General features: G+C 56.5%; 1 long non-coding RNA gene across 2 annotated transcripts; it reads right to left on the bottom strand.

Moving 5' to 3' along the window:
• Nucleotides 1-7,596: 7,596 nt before the first annotated feature.
• LOC310884827 lies at nucleotides 7,597-18,805 on the bottom strand. Of its 2 annotated transcripts, XR_014574424.1 has the most exons (6): nucleotides 17,516-18,805; nucleotides 16,803-16,923; nucleotides 14,288-14,385; nucleotides 10,967-13,330; nucleotides 9,420-9,521; nucleotides 7,597-8,335 (listed from the first exon to the last, which is right to left on the bottom strand). It is a non-coding gene; the product is annotated as an uncharacterized lncRNA (long non-coding RNA). The 2 variants fall into 2 exon arrangements; XR_014574425.1 differs by lacking the exon at nucleotides 7,597-8,335 and having other exon boundaries at nucleotides 9,318-9,521.
• Between the last annotated feature and the right edge of the window lie 1,835 nt (nucleotides 18,806-20,640).

The raw sequence follows: 20,640 nt of genomic DNA on the forward strand, positions 1-20,640 counted from the left end.
ATCAGCTTTTTTTTAAACACTTCACACACATGGGGCTGGCACAGGCTATGGGAGAACACCTCTGGGAAGCAGAGCGTGCATTCTCCATCCATTAATTTTTTTGAGACTTGTGCCTGCTCCAACAAAACTCCATTCCTGAGCAGAGAGTTCCTGACTGCGCTTTTTTTTTTTTTAAGCAAACTTGAAGAAAAATAGATTAAGGACTCTTGTCTCACTTACACGGGTGTAAGAGGTGGCTGGCGTGGCCGTGCTGAGCTGTTTTGACTCACTCGTGCCAGCGAGAGTAAGTAGGAGCCGTGGCGGGTGATGCTAATGTGAGCAGAGCCGAGCGCGAGCACACACAGGAAGCAGCCGGATGAAGTAAGAAGCTGCTATTCTTACACGCTCTGTTGTCAGACTTGTGCAAGGAAGAAGGCGAGCGTGTGCGATAACGTGTGATACAAACAGAACAGCTACTGAATTGGAAGGGCTTTTCATAGCCGCTGATATAAAAAGCCCCGCTCTGCCTGCGTTGTATTGCCGGTGGGGGAAGCTGAAGCTTCCCTTGCCTTCTGCATTAAGATGCTACTTGCAATGCTGGGAGAACCCAGTGCTTCTAAATATCCCATTGAGCAGGCTGGGGGAAAAAAAAAACCACCCTGGATCTGATTTGCGGGGGTGTGAATGCACTGGTGTGGGCAGAGCTGGGCCAGGGCGGTGGGAGGAGAGCTGGGAGGGGAGGCGAGGCTTTTCGCAGCGGTACGGAGTGGCACAAGCTCGTGCAGGGACGTTTCTTGCTGAAGGCTCGGGAGAGAGGAAAGAGGATGATGGCACCTGGTTGCCTTCAAGAGAATGCAACACTGAGGTGTCCTGCAAAGGATCAATTTTGCAGGTGCCAATGCCACGTCAGGCAGAAGAGAAGAAGGTGCCAGGCCTTGGTACCAGCGTGGATGCCTGCTTTGCTCCCAGATGAGTGCAGTACTGATGTCCTCCCAGTAGCAGGAGGCATGCAAGGGGGGGCTAGCATCCTCAGTCTCCTTCCCATGACTTTTCTTTGCTGAGAGAAACTACCCGGCAGCAGAAGTGCCAGCAGCACTCGGGCGGGCAGTTGGCCTCAGAGCCCAAAACTCTCCGAGCCATTCTGCTTCTGCCCTGGCCCGCAGGCAGACTGCACCACGCAGGGTCACTCGAGGCCCTGAACTTTACAGCTGACCCACTGAGCAGGGCAAGTTGAGCAAGAGGTGCCAACACCATTGCTGCAGTTAGAGAAGAGCACTCCTGCCCTCTAGTGCCATTCCCTTCTCCCGAGCTGCTTCCTCCCACCCCAATCCCTCACCTGGTCTGCTCCTCTCCACTTGTGGGGTTAGGGTTGGGGCGATGCGGGGGCTGTCCCTGCAGAAATGCCAGGAGAGAGCAGCCAGTCACCCCCAAACCCTGCTGTGTGGGCTTCAGGAGCTGGAATAACCGGGACGGTGCAGAGAAATGCAATTCAGCCAACAGCCATCTTGCACGATGGCTTCTGGACCAGCGCTGGCCTTGATAATAATTTGGGTGAGACATGAGCAGCTCCCTGTAAAGGCCTTATTCAATAAACACGATGAACCCCAAGTGACAGATACACCACGGTGACCCGATATTGCTCCTGCCATGCAAATGCATTCCTCGAGGTGGGCAGCGATGCTACTGGAAAGAGGTGAAGACATTTTAGTGGAAGCAAACTAAAGCACAAGGACAAGATTCTCAGTGCCTGTTAACACAACTCCTCTGAGGTCTGCAGTGGCAGAGAATAAACAGTGGGGAGATGGGGAGGAGAGGAATTGCTCAGGGAAGAAGAGGCAGATGGGATGGGTAAGAGGCTTGGAGGAGCAATGCAGAAGGAGCTGGATCCAGGAGCCAAGGCCAAGAAGCATGCAAGGACAGAGCAAGGACAGAGCATCTGTATCAGGCCCTGGAAAGGCGCACGCGTGGTGTGGGCTGCACCAAACTTGACACGAGCAAAAAGACCTTGATTTAGAGTGCGCCCCCGGTTTCACCCTCAGCATTCTGCAGGTTTTTTCGGTGCAATGGCTGCCTACCTGGCCGGTGGTCCTAGCTGCAGGATGACCCCAGAGCCTGATGCACGGGAGCGAGACGTGAGCTGCTGCGTGGAAAGCTGGTGGCCAGGGCTGGGCGAGGAGTGGGATCCCCAGCTGGAAACGTGTGGGTCTCATCCTGCACCCGCACCTGCAGCCGCTGGGACCTTTCCCTGGCCCAGGCAGACGTGCCCCATCCTGCCCCATCACTGCCAGGACTTGCTTTTCCTGCTGGCTTTTTCCTTTGGAAAAAAACCTGCCCGTTTGGGTGAGGGCTCTAGAGGGCGGCAGATGCCGGCGGATGGGCAGCGCAGCCCCTGGGAGCACAAAGCGGGGGGCCGGGGGGGGTGGGCTCGTCCCTGCCTGGGGGCACAGCCCAGCCTCAGCCAGCAGGGTCCCTTCCCTGCTGCATCACAGACTGTGTTTTTTTTCCCAAAAAAAATCTCCCAAAGGAATGAGCCGCCAGAACCGCAGGCTGAGAAAAACTCTATGCCCTGGGATTATTAAAAAGAAAAACTGAAAAAGAGAGAGATTAACAACTTCTCTCAGCCCTCTTGTACATTTAAAGTAATTAGGAAGGTGAGGGGGGAAAGGGAAAGGCTATAAAGGTTCTTTGGGTTAACCTTATCCCTCTGCTGGGGATTATAATTCCCGGTGGAAATAAGTGTGTGAATCACCACGGAACACAGGTAAATTGGATAAGAGAGAAGGGAGAGCCCAACACGCTGCCTGATCCTGCAGGGTGCTGCTGCCAGCACCAGCTCCGCGGTTGATGTCTGACTGCCCTTTCACCTCGCCACGTGCAGAGGGTCTCACCGAGAGCTTGTCCTCTCGGGGGTTATTGAGGCAGTGGCAGGTAATTCAATGAAGCCCTTTGCTGTGCAAGGCAGGATCCTGGCTGCTGGCTTTGCCGAGCGGGTGGCCTGTCCTCCCTGCTGTCCCTGGAGAGCAGCAGCTCCAAGCAGGGCCGATGGAGCCGGTCCTCAGTCCTGGGTTGTGGCCTGGCCTGGGAGCCTCTGCTGCTGAGGATGGGGAAGGTGGAAAGAGCCCTCCCGGCTTTCAGTCCGTCCTGGGCAGCTGTTTTCAGTTGCAAACTCTGAGTGTAACTTCTCAGAGACACACATGGTCCCCAGCCCGTCCCCACAGCACGGCTTGCCATCAGCTGGTGCAACTCTGCATCACAGAGGCCATGGACAGGCACTGTAGCTATAAAATTAAAAGGAAAATTTAAAAAGGAAAAAAAAGGAAATTAAAAGGAAAAAAAAATAAACACGAAACAAAAACGTGCAGAATTTTCTCTGCCCACCAACTGCTGCCGTTCCCACAGGGTTGGGGTGGCAGCACTGTCCTGCCCAGACTTCGGTCTGGGGGGAATTTACCTTAGGCCCTGCCTGGCAGGGCTGAGTTTTTACTTCTGAAGCATTGTTACGGAGCACTGCTGGAGATGGGACATGAGGAAGCTGGACACGACTCCATGACAGACCCTTTCGACCAGGAGCTGGTTTGGAGAGGCGATGGGTCCGACAGACAACGCTGGTGCTGCTGCGCACGGAGATGAGGCGCTCCACATCCAGCTCTGCTCCGTCGCGGTGCGGTTCGTGTCCGCCTCGTAAAGGAGCTCCTGGAGGCGGAGACGAGCGGCTGGGTGGCCTGGGGGACTCAGGGGGCTCAGCAGCTCTCCGGGGAGCACATGGAGGGGTCCGATTCAGGGCCTCAGATATAAACACAGCCCTCAGCCCCGTGACCACTCCATACAAGTGCTCTCTAAACCCTGGCTTTTCTGCCAGGCCATTTCCCTCGGACAAGTGACCCCAGCTGCCTCCCGCTACAGAAGCTGAAGGTGACCCAAGTCACTCCCTGCAGGAAAGGGTGAAACCAAAACGAATCAAAAAAGGAAATCAAAATCAATATTCCAAAGTCAAATAATAAAAATCGCGTTATGGAAGCAGAGGTCACCCGGAGAAAAAACGTAATCGGAGGTGACAGCCCGGCTTCTGACTCCCTCTCCCTGCCAGCCCCTGGTGGGCAGACCTTGTTCCCAAGCCCAGGTGTCCCCTGCCCGGGTGGCAGCAGCACCGCGAGGTTCCTGCACCGACAGCAGACACACGGACCTGAGGGATGGGGGAGAGGGACCGGGGGAGATGCAGAGGGTCGTGGTGTGAGGTAACGGAGGTCTTGCAGGGCAGGACCAAGCTGTGTCAGCAAACCCACCTGGGACTGAATAGAAAGGGACGTGGCAGGTGAGGAGGAGATGTGCTGAGCCCTGAAGGCAGCGCGGGAGGAAGGCTCGGGGCTCAGGAAATGCAGCTATCTGGGGTGAGAGGCACCAGGGCGAGCAGAGGAGCCAGGAACCACGCTTGCTTCTGAAGAAGCATCACTGGAAGTGTAGGCAGCCTCGCCGTACCTCAGTTTCCCCATTTGCAAAAGGGCTCTGTCACCTCTACAACTAGAAGAGAAAGGCACAGACTGCTCCGGAGCATGGTTATGAGAAAGCAGCCGCTGGGTGGCCAGCACCAAGCTTATCCAACGAGCCTCCCCCAGCCCCTCTGAGGTCCTCACGGCAGTGCACAGGGTGGCGAGCTGAAACGTCTCGAGCCGGTCTTGATTTTGGTTGTCCTGTCCCCAAAGCAGGGACTGGCCAGCCCCCGCGCTGGTGCAGTGACACCACAAATCCCAGCTTGCATACATTTCAGACAGCATTGTAAATGTGGGGCACGTAGCCCTGATAATGATGCGAACTTCAAACCATTATTTCTCAGCCCAGAGCGCTTCTCTTTGTCGTCAAGCCAGCACCAAGGGTCTGTTTAGTGTCATTTTTCCTCCTCCTTTTCATTTTTTTTTTAACTTGACCTCTGATTCTGTCTGAGAATTTATGTTGGATTCTTCTTCTTATTACTGTTTTTTTTTTTTTTTGCATGAATTTAGAAGCAGAGAAAGAAACTTTCTGTTCAGTCCACTTAACGACAAAGCTTTCTTTAGCAGATGGATGGTGGACAAGCAAAAACAATGCTCTGGCTGGATGCAGCACTTGCAGCACTGCACTGGCTGCTTTCTGTCCCCTGCAGCTGGCCCGGGGGTGACTCTCAGCTCCACGAGGTGCTGCTTTCCTTGCCCAAGGTGTGCCAAGGAGCCCTGCTGCAGGAACTGGAGCATCTCAGCACCCACCTCTCCAGTTGTGTTACCATCTTTGTTCTCTTCTTTTTCTTCTTCTGGTCCTCAGTGCTTCAGCCTGCATGGGGAGATGGGACCAGACGTAGCACTTTGGGTGGACGAGACTCAGCTCCTTGCAGCTGGGACAGGAGGAAAACAAACTTCTCAGCAGCCCCTCCAGCAGGCTGGAAAGGCAGCACAAGCCAAACCCCACCCTAAAGGAGTCCCAGGAGGTAAATCAGGGCGTCACAGACCAGACACCTCCCTGTAACAACAAAATTAACTGATTTAACTAACAAAGCATCCAGGAGAGAGTGATGAGCAGGGACACCCCACAAGCACGACAAACAGGCAGGTGGCACGATCTGCAAGGGCCCCAGATGAACTGGGTATGAATTTGGCCACCTCCTGGCCAAGCTGGTGCCTGTGTGCTGCCTGCCACCCCTTGCCCAGGGGACCCTGCCTCAGCACCCACGCCAGCCAAAACCCAGCCCACTGTGACTGCGGATATCACCTAACTCCAACACAAACACCCAGGGAATAAAACCGAGCTCCTGCTGCTCATGGATGGGGTCTAAGTGAGCAGCAAGCTCACAGGGATGAGGTTGGGATTGCTGCCGACAGGTTCAGGGACATAACACAACAAGCAGAAGCTGCCCCGTCCCCAAAGCCAGCGGGATTTGGCAGCGAGGGAGAGGCAGCAAAGCTGAAAATGCCGCCGTGACTCTGTAAACTTCACCTTCAGCAGGAGTCAGCTCTCATCACCCTGCCTCAGCAAAGCTACAGCAGGAATGGAAAAGATCCAAAGGAGCGCAACAAATAGTATCAATAATCCATGAGAAGAGATTAAAAAGATTTAGGACTATTTAGTTTAAGAGGGGATGGGATGGAGGTGACGATAAGGAGGGCATGGCAGAGGCATACAAAGCAACGGCTGGCGTGGAGAGGAGCGCAGATGTGCCCTTGTAGCACCAAGGCAAGAGATGTCAATGCGGTGAGAGGAAAACACCTTTCAAACTGAGAACAGGGAACCCCAACAGGCAGAGCCGCAGGACTCGTGGCCACGAGGACACACGGCTTCAGGAGGACCTGCACCGCTGGGACGTAAATCAGAGCAACACCGGCACCCGCTGTGGTTATGCTGAGTGGGTACAGGCTGTCCTGCCCAGCAGCTTGTACTTTTGCTGGGGTTTCTGGGGTGGGCTCTGCTGGAGATGGGACATCAAGGAAGGGAAACAAACCTCCAGGGGAAATTCCTGCAGCTCCCAGCCGGAGGGTCGGGATGTCGGGGCTGGATTTCAGCACCTGCCTGGAACAGATCCCTCGGCGTCCTTGAGGGACTCGGCCGTGAGATGAGAGAAAGGCACCTGAGGACCCATAAAAAAAAGCAAGAGTGAATAAAAATAGTTGGCACCAGCATCGTGCCCTTCAGCTCTGGCCCTCACTGCGAGTGCCCGTGGCTGTCTCCATGTGTGCGCTGAGAAACTGAGGCACGGTGAAGGGCGCTGCCTTCCTGGCGGCGAGCTCTGGAGAGAGGAGCCCGAGTAAAAAGGGAGCCAGGCCACAAATTCAGGGCGAGGCGGCTCAGGGATGCTGGCATGGGGACGGTGGAACAGGTGGGAGGAGGGACACGGGTTGTTTGGAGGGTTTTGCTGTAAGAGGCTGAAGAAAAGGCTTATACAGGAGCCTGTCAGGAGGCCAGTGACATTTATAAAGTATTAATCCCTGCAGTGTGGCGCTTGCCAGCATGCTCGATAGCTGCTGCTTGCTGGCTCCTGTGGTCTCTTGCCTCTCTGCCACTCAGCAGTGGTCCTAACACACTTTGGGGACTTGCTGGGTATTTTTTCCCCTAGTCTCTTTTCCTAGAAGGAATTCAGCCCCAATCCCACGGCCAGCCTCTCCTGCTGGCTTGCTTTGATCCTCTGCTCCCCTGCTCCAGGGGCACCAAATTCTCCCCAGACACAATCCCGAGTGCCATCTCCATCAGCTCAGCCCTCTTGCATCTTTAAACGAGGCTTAAAAGACTCTTTATGGGGCTGAGGGAGGAGGGAGCAACAACCCCCCTGCCTCCGTACTGCTGGCACCCTGTCCCCAGGCTGGGAGCATCACTGGGCAGAGCTGTGCCGGGAGGACTTCTGCAGCTCGTCCGCCCTCGGGGGAGAGAAAACGAGCAACTGTAGCTTTAAAACAAAGATTAGATGCATTTTTTTTCCCTCTCTCCCTCCCTTTCTCTCTCCTTTTTTTTAAAGGGAACTTGTCAAGGTTTCCATCAATAATAGATAATGGTGCATCACTCTGGCAGGTTACACCCTCCGGCTGTTTTGATATTTTCCAGAGAATTTGTCAGCAATCTCACTGCAAAGGAGGGCTGGGGGAGGGGGCGGGGGGGGGGGGGGGAGAGGCCTCATTAATTTTTTGTCATTTGCATTCCCGCTGTTAAATAATGTATTGATTGCTCTTTCTCTCTCCCTCTTTTAATTCTCTCCCTTCCATGGCATCTCGCAGCCGCTGGCCCTGCTCCGTGACGGATGAGTTGTCAGAGGCAGCAGACAGCTCGTGCTGCCCGCTGCGGGGCCGGGAGGGCTCAATGTGACCCCGGCATCGCCGCACGAGTGACAGCTCCGGGGCTGGTGGCACCGGGTCCTCACGTGGGGACGGGGTGGCCGCGGGACACCCAGGAACGCCTGGCAGGGAGAGGGGTTTCTGCCAAACGTCAGCCAGGAACGGCGCTGGGACGGGCTCCCACCACCCAGAAGGTGCAGCCCACCTGAAAGGTGGCTGGCTGGGTGCTGAGCTCTCCCTTGGGCCGTTTGTTTGGGTGCTGAGCTCTCCCTGGAACCATTTTCTAAGAAGTCCTAGTCCGTGATGTAAAGATTCACCTCCTGAAGTTCAGGGTGCCAAAGCCAGCAGGGCGCTGGCCCCAGCACACTTGGGTCACAGAACCATCCAGGTTGGGAAAGACCTGCAGGATCACCAAGTGCCACCACTAAGCCATGTCCCTTAGTGCCACGTCCACACCGTTCTTACATACCTTCAGGGATGGGGGCTCCACCAGCTGCCCTGGGCAGCCCGTTCCAATGTTTGACCGCCCTCTCCACAAAGAATTTCTTCCAAATATCTAATCTGATCTTCCCCTGGTGCAATATAGAATGATCGAATCATCCAGGTTAGGAAAAGACCTTCAGGAGGTGTCACAAAAAAAGTAGGAACCACCCACCCCCAGCAGAGCCTGCTGTGAGGCCGAGCACCGGAGCCGACAGCCCTGTCCCTTCTTGCTGCCCCACTGCTGAGTGGGGACGGCCCCATGGGGCGGCCAGCCCAGGCAGCTCCGGCATCCAAAGGGTAGGTAAAATGGGGGCGTTAAGGGGATTTTTCCCCCTTCTAGGTTGAGTAGGAATCTGCTTCCCAGTCCCAAGGTCTCTGGGAGCCAGGTCCAGGTCTGGGTCCCAGCTCTGCTGAACGGGCAGCTGAGCTAAACGAGAATTTGCACATGATTAGGGCTGTGCTCAGCTTAATGCGGCTGGCTTCCTTTTTAATTAATAAATACTTAATTACATATTTAATATTTTAATATTTCCTTTTAAAATGCCTGATTTAATGGAGTTACTGCCAGCTATTTGTTTTGTGTGACTTTTATGTTTATCTTCCTCTTTCATTTCTCGTTTCCCCCTCCACCCACCGCTCTAATCCCCGAAGCTCCTGGTTGATCTTTGCAACTGGAAACGAGCAGTCGGGCTTGCAGCCGAAATTGAATCTGGCCCTTGGCGCTGACGTCCATCAGCCAAAGGTGCTAATGGGAGTTATTAGTGCTCGGGTTCTTCACCGCAACTATACCAGCCCCTGGGGACCGCGCGAGGACGGAGCGGAGCAGCCCGCGGAGGGGAGGTGGCGGAGGAGCGGGTCCAGGGCTGCCGTCAAGGTCACCCTGAAGGTGGGAGAGCCGTGAAGCTGGGCTTGCCTTCCACCCAAACCTCACCTACACCTTGTCTGGGCAGTGCAGGGACATCCAGTGACACGCGTGCCCAGGGGATGCTGGAGAAGAGCCCCAGCAGCGAGGACGAAGGGGATGGATGTGTCCTCCTGCAGCGGTGCCAGCTCCACACCTCCTCTGCTAAGCCACAATTTCCTCCCCCCCCACATCCCCAGCTGTCCCCCCAGCCCTCAGAGCATCCTGCAGCGTCCTGCAGCGCTCAGGGCACCCAGCTGGACCCCACACACCGCAGCCTGCGCCTTGCCTGGGGTGGGATCCCTGCCCCAGCCACTCCGAAGGCGCTCATGGTGGGGACAGCGGGTGTCTTCGCAGAAACCTCCAGGAGCAGCCTGTTAGGATAATAAAACAAGTAAACAGAAGAGTTATAGCCGAGGCACTTGGGGCACCGTAAAACAGGCTAAAAGCAAATACAGCGTCGTTAATCCATCATAAAATAACAGCCTCTTACGATCCTGAATGCATCAAAATGAATGGGAGACCAGCAGGGTCACCATGTAAATAGGGAATGCTGACTGCGAAGCAGGGCTGTGGGAGGTGGGGTGGCAACAAACCCACACCTGCAAGGCAGGCGAGAAGCAGGAAAGGACCCCAGGAACGCCAGGCTGAGGGGGCTTCATGGACACCTCTCCCTGTGCATGGAGGTGGCTCTAAACCTGTACCACCAGTTCAGGCCAGTGAGAGAGGCGTGACGCAAACATTGTCCTGTCGCCTTGGGGCCAGAGATGTCTTGGGGTCTCTGAGACCCCTCTGCAGTGCTGGGGGGGGGGGAAACGCTGGGTCCCAAATCCCCACAATTACAGCGGGGCTCTGCGTGCTCTGCCGGTGACACTGGAGGTGGCACGGCAGCGAGTTGGGAAGGACGACAAAACACGTGGGGATGGTGCCCAAAAGGGGCTCCCGAGCGTGCCGCGCTCCCCGCTAATGAGGTTGGTGCATGCGAGAGGGCGAGAGCAGAAAACCAGCGGCGCACTCATCAAGCCCCGTGCCCTCGCTGACTGGAGGCGCCAGAGCTAATGAAGTCACCAGAGAGTTGGGATTCCTTCGGCAGGTTTGACATTGCTCCGTGTAGCCCTTATTTTAATTCCGTCTGAGGAAACAACAATACAAACACAAAAGCAGCGCGCTGGTGCAAGATGCCCCGGCGGCAGCTGATTTCCCCACTCCGCCCAGTGGCTACAGCACTGGGAGGGTCAGGAAATGGGGGTGAAATGGGGTCTGGACGCTCGGTTCAGCTTCAGAGACAGCCGGTCCCAGAGCAACGCCGTGCCCAGGGCTGGCAGGGGAGGCAGAGCGAAGGCACGGAGGGGACAGGGACAGGCAGACGGACACTGTCACCTCTGAGCCCAAAGCACCCCACAAACCCCATGTGCAGGCTCCGTGCGGCTGGCAGAAAGCTGCCCTCAGAGAAAACAGCTAGGTGGTGACTTTGCAGGCTGATGGCTGTTTGTGAACCCAATGGCTTTACATATATGGGCCTATCAACATATACCCTAAACACATTCATATATTAATATAATTATTAATTAAAACAATGTAAGTGTACCATATACTATACTAATGCGTACCACTTACGTACTAATACACCAGTTAACGTCCCTAAATACACCCACACCGGTGTGTTTAGCCCCCCACAAACCCCATAAGCACAGAGATGTCTCTCCCCCAAAAGCTCCAGCACCAAGAGCCCTTCTGCTGTGTTTGGTGGCCTCGCCAACACCGCCGGGCACCCCTCGCTCGCTCTCGGGGCCACGGTGCTCGCACGACATGTACTCACCAACGGGGAGCATCGGGGCCAGCCGATCTCGTGGCCACCTCTGCAGACAGCATGCCTCGGGGTCGCGTGGTGCTGCTTCTTAATTAGAGCCTCTTCGTTAAGTCTTACGTGCCCTTCTGTGGTCCCCTGTTTAATCCAGGGAGATTATTTTCTGGTCTGTTTAAAAAAAAAAAGCCAACCACCCCAAACCCTCCAGTCTTCCTCCAATTCTTTTTATTTCACCTCATTTAATTCCTCGCCAGCTTAACGACTCAGTAGTAATGAATAAGATGAAAATTAGGGCTTAATAAGTGTTAAGGAAAGACAGTTCTCACTGATGAAGGGAGCGCGCTGGTGGGAAAGCAGCAACTGGGGAGAGCACAGAGATAAGGCAGACCTCATCCCGTAGCCAGGTGATGGCAGCTCCAGGCTGGAACCAGAGCAGTGACAGGGCACAGCCGGGACTGGGGACACTCCGGTCCCAGGGGAAGGGTGCTGGGGGGGAGCAGGATGCAATGGACATGGGCAGGGGCCAATATTGGTGCCCAGGTGTCCCCAGATCCTTGGGTGCACCCGCTGCCACAGACCATGGCTGAGATGGGATGGTGCCATCCACGGCAGGGCGATGCCACAAAGCCCCACAGCTTCCCCTGGGGTGTCACCCGCCAGGTTTGGGGACGTCACAGCCGTAAATCCTGCATGATTTTGGGACCAAAAGCATTACAACATCGCAGCACAAGGCACTGGCCAGCTGTCAGTCTTCGTGCTGGACCAAATTTCTGCCTCCGTGCTGGCTTTGCACCAGGAATCAGCATCCTGCCGCAGGTGGCACCAAGCTGGTGGGGCTGGAGGCCGCCCCCGCCGGCTCCTCGGTCAGCGGGGCCGGGGGCGAGGACAGCAGGACCCGTAATCACATCAGCCCTGGCCTCTGCTGCTAATGACAGGACAGCGGGGCGCTCACATCGCATTAGCTGAACCTGGATGTGCGCTGCAATTAACAACGATATTGGGGCTGACAGATAGATGGGGAAGACGCTTAGAAATAACTGACCTGCCAGGAACAGCATCCACCGCCTCGTGCCCACACACATCCAACCCTTCGCTGCCTCTGGTACCTCCCCACGGCCATCAGCGAGGCACAGCCGTGCCACGGGAGATGCTGACGGCTCCCTAACGGGGCTGGTGCCACCTCCAGCCTGTTTCCACCTGCGACATTCAAGCGAGCAGCCCCTCCATCCCCTCGCCTGCACAGCCCGGACCCTGGCACCCCCCTGCCCACCCCTGCTCCCACGTTGTCCTCCCACAGATGGGTCCAGGGAGCTTGGAGCAAGAATACTTCTTGTGAAAGGGCCAGCCTGGTGCTCCCCCATCACCCAGTCTTGCCCAAGCGCAGTGGAGGCTTCACGCAGCACGTGGGGATGAGGGGATTTTGCGGTGCAAGGACTTGAGGCTGCTCAAGGGTTTTCCCCATGCAGGGGTGAGCCGAGCTGCCGAAATCCTCACCCGAGGGTGATGGAGGTGGAAAAAAAAACCTCACGTAGGTGCAAGAGGAGAGTGGGTGAGAAGCTGAAAGAGAGACGGGCAAACCACCTCAAGCTCAGGAAATTCCCAGAGCCAAAAATAGTCGACACTAAAAAAACAATCATAGGGCTGAGATAGAAAATATTAGAGGGGATCAAAGCCCCTGCCCTTTTCCCAGTGTTTCTTGTGCATCTGCTTAGAGCTGCTACAGAAGATGGAAGAAAAAAAACCACAAAAAGTCACCGTTTTGTGGCAGGCACCTGCACCCTGCCCTGGTGGGGAGGAGCATGGGAAGCCCTGGATGGAGGAGCAGCAGGAGCAGGCACCGCACCGTGCCATGCCATGCCATACCGCGCCGTACCGTGCCACGCAGTGCCATACTGTGCCATGCCGTGCCGAGCTGAGCCGCACTGTGCTGACGGGCGCCTGCCGCTGCGCTGGGCTGGGTGACAAGGGGGTGGGTGCATCTATTTCAAGGGGAGCGCGTCGTGCTGGGAAAATAACTTATTTAGATGGGGAAATTTATTCCTGCTGGCACTGTGTACTATAGATCCATAAATAATCAGCCCTTAAAAGCAATTGCCTCAACTAAATCAGAGAGGCATGTAAACATCCCGGAGCTGCATGACTAACGGGGGGAACTCGTACCGTAGGAGAGCTTCGCTGCCGCCTCCACGTCTGCGCCGCGGAGCCTCTCCCGTCGCTGCCGACGCAGCGGCGCAGGCGGCCGTGGTGTGAAAGCTCCCAAAAGGAGCTGCCGAAGGTGCCCGTGGCTCTGCTGGTGCGGGATGAGCCACGTCCCAGTGACCCCGGTGGCGACGTGACCATGGCAGAGGACTTGGGATGTCTCCTGCCAGGGAGGCGCTGGGGAGAGGAGTGGGAGCAGATGCGAGGATGCCCACGGGCACACAAATAGCACCAGCTCCACAGGACCATGCTAACGGCATGAAACTGAGCAGGGGGAGTGGAGGGGATGGAGATGCTGATGGGGTCTGGGGGTGCAGCATCCCCATCCTCTCCACCTGGCCCATCTGCACCAAACCCCTGCTGCCAATGAGCTTTGACTCAATACCAGGCCAGAGAGCAGCACTTGGATTCAAAAGGATGATCCAATCACAAAAAAAAAATTAAATTTCTTTAATTATTATTTTTTTAATTATAAACCCTAATAAGTCTGGCCCCACCATCACAGGCCAGTTCAGAGATTCCCTCACTGTAAAACAGGATGCTGCTCCCACACAGCCTGAAACCAGGGACACCGACAGTGGGGATTGATCACCTGCTTAAGGGGGCATTGATTGCCCCCGCCTCATTAACATATCGTTAGTGTCAAACCCTTGGCTGGCCCCGCTCAAGCGGGCCATGACCTGGATGGATTGAAAAGCTCCGTGCATCGGGGAGGGATGGGAAATCAGTAACCAGGAGCCCCGATCGATCGCGTCCCCTCCTCAACCCGCCCCGGCTCTCACCGGGAGCGGTCCCCAACCGGAGCATCCCCCAGGGGACCAGGGCCCGCGGGGAGGGTTTCTCTGGGAGCTGCCGCCCCCTTTACCATCGCCTCGCGGGTTGTTTTTAGTGCAGTGAGTCAGTAGCCCCATATAGGATTTCCATCTGCGCTGCGCGAGGCCTCGCCAGACTGTGTTTTGGGCCTCTGTCCAACTGAAGCTGATGAACTAGTTGGGTTTGGTTCGTTGGGTTTTGTTGCCTTTTTTTTTCCCCTCCATAACTTTTGCACACAAAAGAAGAGGGAGAGGAGCCAGGGCTCCTCCTGGGCCCCTTCCAGCCTGACACATCCCATGCCCCACCTTGTGAATGATTTACCTGGGGGGTACAAGCGGCGTGCAGCCATGACCTGGTCCCTGCTGGTCCCAAACTGGTGGTGGGTCACATCCTGGGGCTGGAGCCCCCGGCTCCTGGTTCTGCAGGAAAACCCAGGTTTGTCCTGAAGGTGGGAGCCGCAGGGTGGAGAAGGGCTCACAGAAAGGATGGGAGCTTGACCAGAGCCAAGGGTGAACCTCGGGGAGGGCTGGAAGGAACAGCTTCATCCAGCACCACGGGGCAGCTGCCGCCCAGCACCCCGGGTGATGTTTGTCCTGAGCCCTGCTCCCGGAGGCATCTCAGCCCCTCCGGGGGTTTCGGTGCCGTTCTCCGGGCCGGCGCACGCAGGAGCCCCTCCGCATCCTCCGCGTTCAGGTGGAGAAGCGCTTCCCAGCTCCTGGCCCCCGGGGGCGGCAGCAGCATTAGAAATGTAATCAAACATGCAGCACAAGCCCTAATATTTGATTGCAAGCTAATGAAATCCTGGCATTGAGCAAGAGCAGACCGGGCGTCTTTCCAAGGCCACGTAAAACGCTCGGGGCTGTTCACGAGCCAGCAGCGAGCCGGAGGCGCCCAGGCAGGACCAGAGCTCCAGAGAGGCCACAGCAACACGTGCAGGAGCGGGGCTGTGGGCAATGTCCCATCTCAGGAGGCCTTTGAGCATCCAGCATCGCTTCTCTCCTGCTTTTCTATACTAAAAGTCAGATGCGCGGTGAGAGCTACAAGGCGCTGGGGTGCTCGGGGACACAGCGGGCAGCAGGGGTGGCATCATACGAGGTGGGTGGCACCGAGACCTGCACCCATCTTGGGTGACCATTTGGGGAGCCCTGAGCTGGGGAGGACGTGGGGATGCCCCCTTCACCATCACACTGCGGACGTCATTCACATTTATGATGGGTTTTCAAAGCAAAAAGTGCTAAGGGCAAAGAAATTGTGGTTTCCCAAACCACCAGCACAGATTCAGAAAAAAAAAAAAAAGTTAAAAAAAAGTTTCTTCCTTGCCTTCTTGCTGGTGTTTCCTCCACGCTGACACTGCCTGTCCACTCTTGTTACAGTTTGTTTTCTGCACTGGGCAGGTTGGTGGGGGGCCTCCTTGGTGGCAGCCAACGCTCAGCCCTACGCTAGCACAGTCAGATACTCTAACACGGCAAATTAATTAGCAGCGATGTGTTAAGTACCCGGGAATCTCATAACTGTAATTGCAGCACGATGCTCCTGCGAGGAGCATTTGATCTCCCATCGATTAATGAAGCGGGTTTCCCCCTTTCACGGGATGTCTCGCTTCCCACTGGCTTTTCATGCCATCAGAGAGATGATGCCACCAGCAGGAGCTGGGGTGCGAGAGCTGTGGCATCCCACGGGAACACCCACAGCGCCTCTCGGCTCCTAGGGGTACCCCAGGAGATGTGTGGCAGACACTGTATGTCCCCAGTCCTTGGTGGACAACCTCCTGAATTGCACCACAGCCCCGCTCCCTCCCTCATGGTGGCTGGGGAGTCCCAAGGGGGCACCCCCTTGCCGTCCCGATCACACAGCACTGGAGGAAGGATGCACAAAGCACCCACACGACAGCGAGGGATGCTCTTCCTGCACCCCATCCCGGACCCAGGGCTCCCACGGGGTCAATGCCACCTGGGCCCCATCCCCACGGCACAGCTCCACGGGGAGCATCTTTGCCATTGACCTGCCCGCCGGGCGCCGTGCCCCAAGCAGATTTTTTGGAGCAGAACTTCACTGAGCTTGGCTGCATGGCTCCAGCCTCAGGAGAGGCGCCCACTGCCCTGCCTCCTGCCCACCGCCTGGCTGCGGAGAAATTGGGATGGGTAAGAGGGATTTGTCTGCATTGCAGCGACCCCACCAACCCCGACACTTTACAGGAACGATTACACATTATTTTATGAATAAATAATGCCTCGCCACAGACTTCCACCTGTTCTGAGCATCTCCGTGCGATCTCTGTGGCTTTCAGAAAGGGAGCGGGAAACAGGACTCTGTTTTACAGGCAGTGGAGATGTTTGAAGCCTCCTTCATTTCTCGTTTCAAGTGTTTATCCCGCTCTCCCCTCGCAGCTGTGCCTCCGCCGTGGCAGGCGGCTGCGGCTGAGCGCGGCGAACCCTTGAAGCAAAGCTTCCGCTGCCGCGGGCCCGCCGCCCGGTGCAGAGGAAGCACGAACATCATGAAGCCACCAAAGGGAGAAACAAAGCCCAGCTAAACCGAGCTGGCATCTGGATGCCGGGACTGATTGCTGCCTTTTAATTAGGGGCTGAACTGGCCGCCCGCACAGGGCAGCAGTTGCAGGAGGGGTAAGAGCGGGGCAGGAGGGCAGCCGGAGCCAGGGGAACCCCAAGGGCTTCTGCCATGGTGCTGGAGGCAGAGGGGTGCTCGTGCACACAGCAAGGTGCGGTTAAAGTTTGTTGTCCCAGTACCTCCCTCTTCCTCTACGTAAAAGGCCGAGAATTAAATAGCAAGAATCGCTCTGCTGTCCCCTGCCACCCCCAGACCCCGGGCTTGTCCTCACCTCCTGGAAGGAGCCTCACCGGACGCTGCCAGACCCCTATGAAATGTTTCTTGTGCAAGGAGTGTCCCTAATTCCTCTCCGGAGCTGTGCGAGTGGGTGGCTCTTCACATTAATTGACCACCTAGCAAATGAAAGGCAAATGTTGTAAAACCTGCCCTGGACTTCTGAAAACCAAACCAAAACAAGAATCCCTCCATCCAGCTTCCTCAATGCATCCGCAATGGATGCGGGCATCCTCTCCCCGCTCCCCAGCTGGAGCCCACCGGCCCCAGGGCGCAGGGACCTGCAGGGCGCGATGGGAAGGGTCCCAAAGCCCCTGCTCCAGGTGGAGCGAGCAGAAGTCTTCATCCCATCTATGGATGGGATTGAAAAATAAACTGTACAAGCCAGGTAAAGTGATGCAAAAAATCCCAGCACACCATCATCCCCTGTTACGTGGAAATATTCCAATTAACGTTTTGCACTGGTTTTGCTGTTCTGGCACACAAGAATTTTTGGAGTGACGGAGCCAGACTCAGCATGGGGAAGAAGCCACAAAACAGGGGGCAGGAGCCCCGGCTGGTGGCAGAGCTATTTTCAGAGGATGGGGACGCAGCTGCAGCCCCGTCCCGGTGCTGAGCGAGGGGCAGATCTCCCTCTGCCTGCACATTGCCGAGACGAACCCATCCACTAACCAATGAAGAAACCAGAGCTATGACTCTGGGCTGACTTACAGCAGGACAGTTTTGCCATCAGTTTTCCCTTATGATGCCTTTCGAACCACATTTTCCTTCCTGGTGGGCTGTGGGCTCCCCGGGATCTCCTGGAGTTGCTGCGTGGGATTTCGGTGCAGTTTTACAGCACTTGGCTTCACAGGATGTTCAGCAGCCATGTTGGGCCAGGAGCTCTTCTTGCTACATCGTTTGCACCTTTGGATGCTTGATTTTAAGGAGCTGGTGAAGCCATGGGCCCCAGCTGTGAGATGACCTGCAAAACTCATGTCATTTAAAGCACCTGAACATCGTCACAGCAGTATTCAGTTACAGCAGGGGCAGTTTTTTTTGGGAACCCCATGGTTCCTATCCCTGTCCTGGTCCAGGACAGACAGACATCCCAGCAGGGCCTGAACCCAGCTCTTCTTCCACCACCCTCCCCTACCCCGAGCCCAAAAGCACAGCAAAAGTCCTCAGCCCCCACGGAGCCTCCCCAGGCTCTTTTACCAATGTCCCCAACCCATCACCTCTCCCACCCACCTCACCACATAGACAGCTGCCCTGACACTTGTTTCCCAAAGCAGAAGCCACGCTGTGTCCCTCGGGAGGTGCATCCCTTCGGGCAGGGGGGTTCCTGCACCCCGTGCCCAGCACCGTACAGGCACCGGGGCTGGGGTGCTGCAGCACAGCCACGTGCGGGGGCCAGATGAACCGAACGGGCCCGGGGGAAAAAACAGGGAAGGTGACAAAGAGAAAGGAGATTAGAGATTATAAACGGCAACAGACAACAACAACAACAAAAATATACAGCTTTCTCCTCAAACTGTTCTTTTAGTCCCAACAGCGTCTGCTGTGCAGAGCTCGCGCTTCAAAATTCACAGCTGCTCAAGGAAAAAAAAAAAAAAAAAAAAAAGGCTCATGAATTATGTATCCCCGCTCAGATCAATCCTTCAGCGCGCTGTCAGCGAGGAATCAAAGCCTGAGCGAGGCAGCGGCGCTCAGCCCCCCGCGTGCTGCCCCCCGCGCGCCGGCCCCGGCCCCGCTCTGCCAGCGGCTGATGGACGCGCTCCCGCTCCCCGACTCCTTCCAAGATCCTGCGTGTTAATAATTGATGCCAAAAGCTTATTTTAAGGCAAGTCACCTTGTTCCCAGAGAGGTTCCTCTCCCTTTTCAACCCCCCCCAGATCCAGCCTATGATGGCACTGACGTGTGGGGTGTGCTCGGCCCTGGCTGCGACCCGTCTCTGACAGGAGCCCTGCAGCCCCTCAGCCAGGCCCCGCACCCCCTGCCCTCTGCAAAGTGACAGGGGAGTTGGGAAGGAGCACTAAAGGAAAGAGAGGGCCCCTCTCCCACCTCTCGGTGGTGCTCTGCTGGCGTCTTTTGTGGAGCTGCAGATGCAGAGGAGAGCAGAGCACTGGGGGGGACCGGAACAATCCCACTTTCGGCACCTGCCCCACAGAAATAATAGGGTCAGAGGTAGATTGGAGAGGGAGGAAACGCTAAAATGTCTTTTCTCCTCGCTTTTCGGAGAAGTCTGTCCCTGAAGAGCATGACGTGCTGCCGCTGCACACAGGGACCCTCCGGGCTTCGCCTGCCACAAATCGCAGCCAGGAGCCAGCACAGGGCCAGGCTCTTCCCCCAGCACACCCCCACTGCCGTCCTGGCAGGGGACACAGGGAGAGGCACCCGGTGACACCGGTGGGGGCCCAAAGAGCCTCAGCATGGCGAACCCAGAGCTGCCACCTGCGTCCCGCAGGGTCCCCAAACCAGCCTTATTTCACCTGGGGCCACCCCCCAGACCCTCCTGACACCGAGGCAGGCGCTGTCACCATGAGCCTCCACCACCTTCACGCCATGCCCGGCCTCAGAGAGCCTCCCTGCCTCCCGGGGTGGTCACAACCCTGCTCAGCACCCCGCTGCAGGGCGCTCCCTACACGGCCAGCCTGGAGCCTGCTTCGCAATGCCCCCACATCTCCACTTCCACAAAGGTGCTGGCGTCTCCCAGCGCCTTCCCCTGGCCGTACCCACCCCGGTGAGGGGCGGCGGGTGCCGAGGCTCTGCCCCAGGTCTCTCCTTCAGAGGGCCCAGCGCCACGCTGAGCTCCCGCAGCCTGGGGCCAGGCCATTTATCACCGCACACAAACAGCTCGCTCGCTAAAGGCCACGCCGTGACACAACGCCGATCGGTGTATTTACATTCAATATGTCCCGCTAATCTGGCCTTCGGAAAGCGTCTGCTGAACATGTCCTTTCGTTCCCGGGTATCGCCTCTTTAATCAGCCTCTCATTACCGATCACAGATTGATTTCGTTTCCAGTAGCCAATAGGTTTTCCTTTTAATTTTCGGCATCACGTTTAATTAAAGCAAGGTGGGTCCGACCCCATCAAATCATATCAAAGCCTGCCTGAGCCCCAGGTGAGTGAAAACACCAGAATAAATTATTGATTCATCTTTGCTCAGATTAATCTATCACTGCCTCCCTGGGCAGCGCGAGGCCGGAGCTCCCAAGGCGTTTCTCTCGTGGCAGCCGTGCTGTGGGTGCCGGGGACAGCTCTGTGCCTTCAGCCGGGGGGGCTGGGCTGGAAACTGGCTCTGGAAGAGCCCCAAATCCCCTGAGTCCCTCACCCCTTTGTGCCAACAAGCCCCAGCCCAGCGGCTGCTCGCTGCACCCAGGGAGATGCTGCTAAACATGCAGAGCTCGTGAGCCTCTGGAGCAGGATGCAAGCTGCAGTGAGAAGTGAGATTTTATTTTTCTTTTACAAAAATCCCCATGACCAGCAAGTGGTGGCCACAACGGGGAGAGAAAAAGAGGCAGATGGACAGAGGTCCCTGCTGCCACACAAGCTGGCACCTCCGAGGTTTGCCCTGGGAAAGGACCGCGGGCTCAGGAGGGTTATTGTGGGCGAGGCGAGAGGCTGAGCACAGAAATGACCCTAAATGCTAAAAATTGTCAGGGCCTGAAAGCGACGAGAAGGGCCCCTGCGGCTTGGCCAGAGCCAGCACCGGCAGCACTGCAGCAGCCGGGCTGCGAAGAGCAAACACTGCTCCGGATTATGAATAAAGATCGAGCGCCCGTCTTCCTCCCGCTGCCGCCGGCAGCGGCTGGCCCGCCGGAATACTAATGTCTGCTCGAAGCCGAGGCCACT

The sequence above is a fragment of the Anser anser genome, assembly GCF_964211835.1.
Source record: "Anser anser genome assembly, chromosome: 21".
NCBI classification, from domain to species: domain Eukaryota; kingdom Metazoa; phylum Chordata; class Aves; order Anseriformes; family Anatidae; genus Anser; species Anser anser.